The 11,103-nt window shown below is 32.5% G+C and overlaps 1 long non-coding RNA gene across 1 annotated transcript; it reads right to left on the minus strand.

The window, feature by feature from the left end:
- Nucleotides 1–942: 942 nt before the first annotated feature.
- On the minus strand, nucleotides 943–3,021 carry LOC112773289 (uncharacterized). The gene is made up of 3 exons (XR_003187863.2): nucleotides 2,773–3,021; nucleotides 2,275–2,370; nucleotides 943–1,872 (listed from the first exon to the last, which is right to left on the minus strand). It is a non-coding gene; the product is annotated as an uncharacterized lncRNA (long non-coding RNA).
- Between the last annotated feature and the right edge of the window lie 8,082 nt (nucleotides 3,022–11,103).

Consider the following 11,103-nt stretch of genomic DNA (forward strand, 5'->3'; position numbering starts at 1 on the left):
TGTTGTTGGCTGCTGTCATGGGTGCAATTTCCATGGGTCTTTGGTTTTGGGCAGACAAAGGAGAAGAAGAATATGGAACACTGCTCTCATTCTCATTCTTCATTGAAGTCATTGTTTTCTCCTCTCTTGTGTCTCTCTGAAAGAAGTTCTGATGGATGCAGATTAACTTGTGTTTTAGAGTCCTTATTTATAAGTCCATCCTGATTCCCCCTTTTCTTTCTACAGGAATCATTATTTAACTCTCAGACACTTGTTTAATTTTCATCACTTTTTTAATTTATGGTTAAATAATGATAAGAGTAAATTAAATGTCAATATTGTCCCTATTTTTTTTTTGTCATATTTGTGTTTCAAGAAAATTATAGAAATTTAACATTGAGTCACCCCTAAAATATTTGAGATATAAGTAACATAAAAAAAACATCAAAAACAATATCAATATTTATCCCAAATTTTGAGAAAATAATACTTTATTTATTTAATTTTATTAAAAATAATCGATAAAAAAATTATAAAAAATAATACAAATATCATTTTTTTTTATGTCAGTTTTCATAAATATTATTTAAAGTTTTAAACTTATAATTAATACGGTCGTTTGCCTGATCAACTTTTGAATTTTTTCTAACCAACTCTGCTTAGAAATAAAGTCATTAATTGATGGTTGTTTTAATCCCTGAATGTACCCTTGTTAAAATAATAAGGGTCAAGTGTAGTGATAAGCAGCAATTATTTCAGAGAGAGAATAACAGTTTCAAATACTGAATAATAAATTAATAATATAATATAATATAATTGTTTAGAATGTTCTGATACTCTTCAGATGCATAAGTGCCTGAAATGTAGGAGGAAGGCTCAGCCTCTGCCACAGTCCATTATTGAAGAAAGCACCAACACCAAGAATTAAAAACAACCTGTAATGTAATTCTACCAACTGGGTAATTTTCTAAGCCGAGAATGATTTCTTCTGCATTTTGTTATTTCTGTTGCAAATCACGCACCTTATATATCAGTTTCATGAGTCAATAGAGCTATCTCAAATTTAATTTTTCATTACATGGAAGAGAGAACCTCAAAACTCTAAGTACCTCACAGAAAATAAATAAATAAACCGTGATGTCAATTAACATGTTTGAGTACTAAATCCAGCAAAGTAAATGCTGAACACATTGACACTAAGTCACTAACAAAGCTTCTTGCATGGCTCTCTACAATGCCTCTGATTTCTGGTGCATATGCAATGAAGCCAACTGAAAGATGAAGTATCCTCTTCATATTCCCATTGCAGAATAGACAGCAACAAAAGCTCCGGTATCACGATACACATTTCATTTGGTTTCCTGCAACATCTCTTCATTGGAGATATGTGGAAGAGTTAAACCTGTCACCTACTTAATGCTAACAAAATAAGTAAGTTTAAAATGGCAAGTATATCTATGGTGATAGTTCCAAATTAAGCTCAACTGCCCATGCTCCACAACAAAGGTATCTGAAAGAACACAGACTATCAGTTCTATACTACAACTAGCTCCTTCATTCATTAAGTATGATTTGATGTTAAATTGGCATCAATCTTTGAATAAAAGAGGAAAATCCATAAATAATAATCATAGCAAGAATAAACATAGTAGTACAGCTATTGAATGAAAACCTAACGATACATCATTATGTTACAAGCATATCGAATAATTTTATGCTCAAGCATATAAAATGAAACTAGTTTTACCAATGGAACAAGGAAATATATCCCTCAAACAACAATGACCCAGTTGTGTATGACTTGTGGATCAATTTTTGGCAGCATTGGTATTTCCCTTTCAACAGGATCAGGTTCAGGTTCTGTGCCAAAACGATCATGTCATCTGGTTACAACTATATAGCAAAGAAGTGAATCCATATCAATCCCTATAAGACAGCATACCGAAATTGTGGAATTGGAAAGAAACATATTTTTGTAAGAAAAACTAAACTATTTAAAGAACATTTATTCTCACACAGAAGGAAAGGAAAATCTGTTGCGCCTTCCTCAACTAGCAGCCGCTAATATGGCTATACATAAAGCTTCAGTTAAGGAACTAAAATGATGCAAACGTTATTAATGATTGACAATGGTATGGATTGTAAATGATCTGAACATTCTCAAAATGAAGATAACTCAAGATTCGAAAATTGCTTGAATCCCAAAATTAGACAACATGGTGGCATCAGTGGCAGTTACAATTATATTATCAACACTGCAAAGCTTAAAAAGGGGAAAATATAAAGAAGTTGAACCTGTTTGAGAAGATGTGGCATAGCTCCCAAGATTTCAATTTTCTCTCATCTCCTCCAAGCTCCAAGGGCACATGCTTAGGATATATAAAGTTATTCCTTCAAAAAGGCCACAGTTCCAATAATCATCAGAAATGTACCGGTTCAGTAGGTATTTGAATTTCACATATTTAACATTCCACGACAGCTTTGCAAAGCAGCATTATGCTTTTTTTTTTTTCTCAAAAGCAATATAACTTAGATACAGAGCAACAGAACATACAAGGAAAAGGAAAAGTCTAGGAGACTAGTAACTTTATCAAATTCTAGCCATCATGTAACCAGCAAAGAAAAGTGAACCATTTGATGAAATTTCACACCAATCTCATACTATTAAAATCATCATTGATGGTTATTTGATAACTACAAGTCACAAAAGTTGCTGACCCCTAGCACTCCTCTACAAGAAACTATATGTCATGCAAGAAAAAAATAACAAGTTTTCTATTTATATCTACTCACATTAGCCAAGATAAAACAGCAAGAGCTTGTTCATGTGAATGCTTCCATGATCCGAACAGGAAATGATTGATTGAAATATAGAGAATGGTGATTATGATGACCTTGTGGCCTAGCTTGAGTAACTCAGAGAGATTCGCCTCCGAGGCTGGTGGATAATTGGAGAGAGATTAAGATATGATTTTGGATGATTTCAGAAACAAAACATAGGTCACTCCCAGGCCCAACCCAACCAATTCATAGAGTTGTCATAAAAGGGGGATATAGATATAGTTTCATTTCATTTAGGCCCGACACGTCAAAAAGAGAAACAATTATGGTATCTTATGTGATTAATTAGTTAGTAGCAAAATGCTTTTTAATTCTATCTTTTTTTTTTTAAAAAAAAATATTTTTTCAATTATAAAAAAGCCAGACGGCAGTTACAAATATTAAAGAAATATCAATTCTCCATAAATAATAAAAGGATAAATATCCCATGTTTTAAACTATAGTCTAATAGTAAAACTAATATTCGATTACTGAAAATTTTAAAAAATAAAAACAGAGACCGAACAAAATCTTTTTTGTTTGCATATCTACACATATGTGCTGTAAGTAATAAGATACATCTTCTTCTTCTTTATATAGATATGAATATTTTTTTGATTCTGAAAGTTTTCCTATAACCAAAACTATTTCTTTGTAGAGCTTTTCTTTTAGATCTGAAAAGATCAGCAACATTAGAACACCACCAGCAACTATAAAGGGAACCAAAATACCACCACAAAAAAGGGAGAGAAAATCACAGATGAATTATAAGATAAAGAACACAGAGCTAAACTCAAATCCGAAGAAAGGTTATTTTAGATCTAGATCTGGATCACAAATCTAAATCTATGAAAGAAAAGCAGAGAAAAACCAAGAAACAGAAAAAAAGGAGAAAGGAGATAAGAGAGAAAGAGATAAAGTGGCGGCAGAGCGGTGTGGGCGGAGGCGGAGGAAAAAACGGGAGACAGAGGAAAAGGAGAAAAGGGGGAGAAAGACGAGGAGACAGAGGAGACGAAAAGGGAGGTAAAGTTAAAAGTTAAAGGAGACAGAAGCATAGGACGGCCACCGCGGTCTAGACTGAGGCGGCAGCGGCACCCCTCAAAAGAGCTTTGCGGTTCACCTCAACGGGAGAGAGAGAGAGGAGTTGCGCTAGGGTTTCTCAAAAAACGCCATGCTTTTTAATTCTCTCTGATACCAACAATGTTGTTGTTCGTCTCCACCTAGGATGCATGGACACGGACACAGGATACGATATGATACGGGATATGCCGACACACGAAATTTTAAATTTTATAAGATACAACGACACATATATATAAAATATAAAGTATTTTTTTTCAAAGATAAAAATATATTTCATTAAATTGGTAAATGAAATACAGGGTCCATGTCAGGACAAAAGACAATAAATGATGAGAATTTCCCAAATAAACTTTCCTTAGAAAGAAATCAAACGGTGAAAAATAGAAAAGAAAATTGTAAGAAGGAAAAGTAGACTTCTTTCAATAGAATAGGGCCTGCAGACCAACTCAATGAGAAGCTACATGGAGACGTTGAATCTCTCAAAGGAGTCTAATTTGAAGCATCAAGAATAGAAGTTGCGCATTGTTTGTTCCTTCAAAGATAAAGAGATTCCTAGCTTTCCAACAATTTCAACATAAAATAGCAAGCAGTTATTGGTTCCGATTGTCACCCATTGAACAAAGCTGCTTCGACATAGTGTTCCACCAAGACCAAAATTCAGTAATTGGATGGGTGGGAAGGCAGAAGCTCAAAGAACTATTAGACCAAGCATCTCTTATAGCTAGACATTGCATAAGACAGTGAGGAATGGTTTCTTCCTCTTCTTGGCAACGGGAATACAGCACCGGTATTGCAGAAAATCTTCAGTGACTTTGGGCTAGAATCGGGAGCCGACCATGGAGGCACTTCAAGATAAACAGTTTGATTTTGTGAGGGAGCTTCATCTTCCAAATGCTGATCGAAGGGACTTTTTGCTGCATATGGGTTGGACAGAGTTCAAGTGGAAGGTGCAAGAATAGGTATGCCACTCTATAACCAGATGTTGTATCATACTTCTTTTGTTTGTTTAGTGCCCATTGGAGTGTGTCATCTCCACCTTCAATTTTTAAAGATAAAATTTTAGTTGAAATATCACTTGAAAAGATCTCTGTAATTAACGGTTGATTCCAAATTCTTTCTTCAGTAACCAGGTCTTTTACTCTGAGAGCAACAATGGCCGAGTGTTGAACATTTATTGGCATAGTGAATGGATATGGGGGAGGCAGCCATGGGTCATCAAACGTACGAATGTTTATACCATTACCTATTCTCCAGGTAAGCCCATTTTCACCACATTTCTACCTTGCAAAATACTTCTCCATCCCTAAGAAGGGAGTGTTCCAGGTTCTGCATTTATAATATTTTTGTTTCTGAAATATTTACCTCTGTAAATTCTGGCCAATAGAGATGTAGAGTGTGTCACTACTCTCCAATATTGTTTGCCTAATAGAGCAATGTTTTGAGCCCTAAGGTCTTTAAAACTAAGGCCTCCTTCCTTTCTTGGGTGGGTCGTAGTGTCCCAACTGATCCAGGCTAGTCGCCTTTCATTTCCTTTTTGACCCCACTAGAACTGAGTCAATAAGGAGTGAATATCAAAGATTAGACTGTCTGGTAATCTGAAGCAGGAGAGAGTGTAAATCGGGATGGCCTCCCCAATTGCCTTTAATAAAACTAATCTTCCACCAGCAGACAATAGGTTACGCTTCCAACCTTGGATTCTTTTCTGTACCTTCTCCTTAACCATGTTAAAAGTGGCTCTCTTTGATCTATTAACAACATATGGCAGCCCAAGATATTTATCTTGAGCTCTTATATATGTATGAAATGTTTAAGGAGGCAGCTAGACGAGTGCGAGAGTCAAGAGGAGTATTATGACTGAAAAAAACTGCAGACTTACCAAGATTAACTTTTTGACCACTGAAGCACTCATACGTAGTTAATAAATCAAGGATATTTCCACAAACAATTCACAATTGTATTAGCCTTACAAAAAAGAATAGAGTCGTCTACAAATAGAAAATGATTGACCTTAGGACAACGCCTATTAATCTGAATGCCTTCAATGAGTATGTTTTATTCTGCTTTGTGTAGCAAGAAGGAGAGACCTTTTGCACAAATAAAAAAAGATAGGGAGAAAGAGGATCTCCTTGGAGAAAACCTCTTTGTGGTTTGAAAAAATCATAGGGTTGTCCTTCCACAATCACAGAAAAAGAAACAGTCGTCACTAGTTCACGAATCCAAATAATCCAAAGGGGATCAAATCCTATTTTCTCCAACATAAACCACAAAAAGTTCCACTCTACTCTATCATAGTTCTTACTCATATCCAATTTGAGGGTCATCCCATGTCTCAGACCCTGTTTTTTGTTCTTGAGGTAATGCATACATTCATGGGCAATTAAAATATTATCAGAGATCAATCGGCCTTTAAATATAAATTAATTTTTAGATAAATCATAATGATATTTTGATATTTTATTAATATTAAAACTTAAATTAGTTTCTTAATTATTTTTAATGTCTTATTTTAATTATATAAAGTATTTAAAATAATTTTTATGTTTTAATAAATAATAATATATATTATTTCTAAAATTATTTTAAGAATACATGTAAAGAATAAGGCTGGACACACTGACACATTATGGTATCTAGAAGTGTCCAAGTGTGTCTAACAAAGAATTTATTATTTTTTAGTAAGACACAGTTGAACACAGCAGACATGCGTATCAGACGAGTATCAATGAATGTTGTGTCCAAAATATGTTCGATATGCGAACACGACAACTTAGCTAGCGAAGTGTCTGTGCTTCATAGGTCTCCACTCTCCTTTTTATTTTGTTTTTGTCAGGAACCATCTCTCCCTCTATCTTAGTTTTCTTCCTTTTTATTTTGAGTATTTCTCTCAAACTGCCACAATCTTTTAAAATTAGGTTAAGAAAATTGCAGCAACCTTATTTTTTAAAACCAATTTCAAAAATAGTGACAATTGTAAATTGTTGCAAATAATTTTATTATTTCGTAGTAATTATTCTAGTAATTACTAAAATCGCAACTAAATTCTTTAGTAGCTCTCAATTTAATTAGGATTTGTTATTCGTTGCAGAACTGTTTAGCAGCGATTTAAAACTGTCTCTAACCACCAACTTTACACTCTATTTGTTTAGATGAAAAATAGAGGAGAATGAGCGCAGAAGGAAAGAAATAGGAGAGAAATGTCAAATTTCAGCTGTTTGGTTTGGATAGAAAACGCTAAGAAAAATAATCAACAGTGCCAAAAAGTAAAAAGGACCCACAAAAAGTTTTCTCTCTAACTTAGGTGAGAAAATAGAAGAAAAAAACTATGTCACTTCGATATTCCAAACCATACCCTTCTCCTTTCTTCCAAGATTCTTCTTCCACCCTTGCGATTCAGCCGTTCATGCTACCCAGTGCCAGCACTATCAACCACTGCAGCTGTTAGCTACTGTCCATTCATCTACTACTGCGTAACTAGTCTAGTCACAGTGTTTTGCATCTACTAGTGAAATTAGGTAAGTTTTTATATTGCTCTTATTTTACATTTAACTCCATATATCTATGAATATGTGTATTTGTGATTCAATTTTGAAGTGTATGGATAGAGATTATATTTTTATTTAGTTTATTAGTTTGTTTATTTTCATGTCTTTAAACTGTTCGATAAAATGCTCTAATAAAAACATGCAAACATGCTGATTCGTAAATTCATCAGAGTTGGGAGAATCGACATGTGTATAGACTCTAGAGTAATGCAACTATTTTTTGTATATAATAAATGTTTAAAAAAGATCACAATTTTATTTCATGTAAGCATGCAATTTTTTTATGGAAGCACAATTTTGATTTCATCAAACACACCATTTTTGCTAAATGGTATATAATTTCTTCATGTATGCACGTATTATCTATTTAGAAAGTATATATTATGGCTGCCAAATAACACACAAATAAATAGTTCTACTTATGTTCTTTAAAAACATGAGAGTGTATTGTGTTTTTAACACATATATAAATTAAATTTAATTTCACTGTAATAAGAATGACATAAATTATAGTTTATACACACTGTAAAATGAACTTTTCATAATTACATTTGCAAGCCCACAAATAATTAAATTTGTGATTTTAGCTATTTGAAAGTGTGGTTTTGTTTACTTCAATTGCCAATGGGCACACAATTTCTATCATGATTGGTTACTTTCTTTTTATGCGTTTTTTTAATATGTAGTTTATATTAAAGTTTTTTCGAAAGTTATAAAAATTATCTATCTTTCAATTGGTTGAGACTCATTTATAATTAAATATATTCTTTGAATAGGAGTTCATATTATGTATGAATACTCAATACTAGTTATTTAATTGCATTGCATATATTTAACATATGATGCTATATTTTTTTTCTTTCTTTTGGTGCTGTAAATCTATGATATGTACATTTGAACCTATAAATTGCTTGTTAAATGGATAAGGATGATCATGAAGAAAGTTTTTTTGTCGTCGATATGGAAGACATCTTTAATTGTGATTTTTCACTAAACCATTCCTTTAAGTTTGGGGTTGATAATCACTAAAATATATTAACCCTTGAAAATCAACAATATATATTAACAGTTTTGAAGAATGATTGGAAAAGACGACAGAAATTATGCTGAATAACACTGATATGTTACGTTGTTCACATGTTATATTTATTGAGATTGATGCCTACACGATTTGACAAATCCATCTCCCATAAAATGGTTGGGCGAGAACAAATTCGAGCTACTTTAATGCAATAGTTAAGTGAAACTAATAAGTGTCGTGATATTCTACGCATAGGTCCCTGATGCATTTCTTCAATTGTGTGAGAAATTAAGAGCAACATGTCAAGTAAGAGATACAAAACATGTTACAGTAGAGGAGCAGTAAGTTGATAGGTTCTTGCATATAATAGCTCATAATGTGAAAATTAGAACCATTTTTTTTCTACCACCGATCTGGAGAAATTATTAGCCGTCACTTACATGTTGTTTTACAGGCAATTATTTTACTAGAAGAAGAATTTCTTCGACAACCATCTGCAACTGTTACTTTTCTGGTGATCCTTCACAATCATAGATTTTATCCTTATTTTAAGGTATGGACATATATAATTATATGAATATATAATTTTGTTTGATATAGCAAATTTCATGTTACTTTATTAATTAATGGACTATTATTTAGGATTGTATTAGAGCTATAGATGGATCACATTTTCGTGTCAAAGTGCCAATAGCAGATCAATCCAAATTCTGAGGGAGAAAAGAGTGGCCGACACAAAATATATTAATTGCATGTGATTTTGATATGAAGTTCACTTATGGAACACATTAACCGGTTGGGAAGGAACAACATCTGACTCAAAAGTTCTTAAGAATGCATTTTCAAGGGATGATAATCTTAAACTTCCACGAGGTTAGCTATACATAAAACATCATTATATCAAAAGTAGTTAAAGACTAGTAGTTTATGTCTTTATATTAAATTAATCATTTTAAATAATGAATTTTGTAAGAAAATTTTATTTTGGAGATGTTGGATTCATGTTGAAACATGGATTAATTACCCCATATCGAGGTGAAAGATATCACTTAAAAGAGCATGCAAGACGTGGCCCAGAAATTGAAAAGAAATTATTTAATCTTCGTCATACTTCAATGAGAAATGTAATCGAAAGGTTATTTGGAGTTTTGAAGAAAAGATTTGCAATAATCACAAGTGGCACTGAACTACATTATGACTTTGAAATTATGACTGAAATTGTTCTAACTTGTTTTATATTACATAATTTTTTAATGGGTGTATATCTTGATCCACATCTCTTAGCTCAAGTTGACCGAGAACTACAATATAATAATTCAGAAGAGGATGAAATAGTTTAACATGAACAAGATGAAGACTATAGGTGGGGAGCTATGTTAAGGGATGAAATAGTTGCTTAAATGTGGCCTGACTGTCAACTAGGACTCTAATCTCTCCTTTTAAAAAATACAAATGAATTTATTAGTTTTATTATGTGTGAGTTGAATTGATATTTTAACTTTGATGTGTTATTTTTGAATTCATATGTTACCTCTTAATGTGTTATTATATTCTATTTAATGACTTTTAGTATGCAATTGTTGAATCAACTTGTGACATGTTGTATTTATGGAGTGTATTGAATCTTTATCTGTTCAATAAATAATAAGACAGTTAACAAATAATTTGATTTAAGATTATGGTATGTTGTTTCTCTCGACTTGTTTTGTAAATTGAGACGTGTTAATGGCAAAGAAAACATCATGCCAAGGTGAGGTCACTAGTCAGGATACCTTAAGATGGACTGACGAAATGGATACAATCTTCATTGATGCTTTGATTGAAGAATGTCGCAAAGAAAATAGAGTGGATGACACATTTACTACAATGGCATATGACAATATACTTTCATTTTTGAGATCTACCTATGGTAACTACCTCTGCAAAGAAAATTTTAAGAATAGATTGAAGACTTTAAAGGATCATTTTGGAGTTTGTTATGATCATTTTCATTGTCTTAGTGGATTTTCTTGGATTCCAATTACAAAGATGTTTGAGGCTGAAGCTGAAGTTTGGAAAGAATTGATTAAGATAGATTTTATGCATTCATTCTCTTATTTGGTTAGAAATTTAACTAATAAATATTTAAGAATTATATCAATAATGTATATTACATATAGACACATTCATAGTAAATATTATTCTATTTTACTTAGGCAAAACCAAAAATGAAAAAGTGGATGCATACTCCAATCAAACACTATGATAAACTGTTTGAGATATATGGTACTGACAGAGCAATAGAAAAACATGCTAAAAGTGCTAAAGAAAAAGTCAAAAGGTAGGAGAAGAATAAAGAAACAATTAACTTGAATGATGATGATAGTTTATTAAATATGGAAGAGGAGTGGCATGATGAGCCAATTACTCCTCATGCTACTAGTTTTACAATGGATTATAGTCCTGAAATTGGTTTGTCAAACCAATCAACTGGCTCTCACGGAACATCATCAAGAGGTACTAAACGCAAAACAACTATGAGTGATAAATTAGAATCAAAAATGGAAATAATGAGTCAGGACATTCAAGCATTGACTGAGATGATGAAGGATGGGAATCGTTTTTATGAGAGATCAATCAATATCGCTGAAAAACAAGTGTTAACAGCTGAAGAACAAG

Source organism: Arachis hypogaea, chromosome 18, assembly GCF_003086295.3.
Source record: "Arachis hypogaea cultivar Tifrunner chromosome 18, arahy.Tifrunner.gnm2.J5K5, whole genome shotgun sequence".
In the NCBI taxonomy this organism is placed as follows: domain Eukaryota; kingdom Viridiplantae; phylum Streptophyta; class Magnoliopsida; order Fabales; family Fabaceae; genus Arachis; species Arachis hypogaea.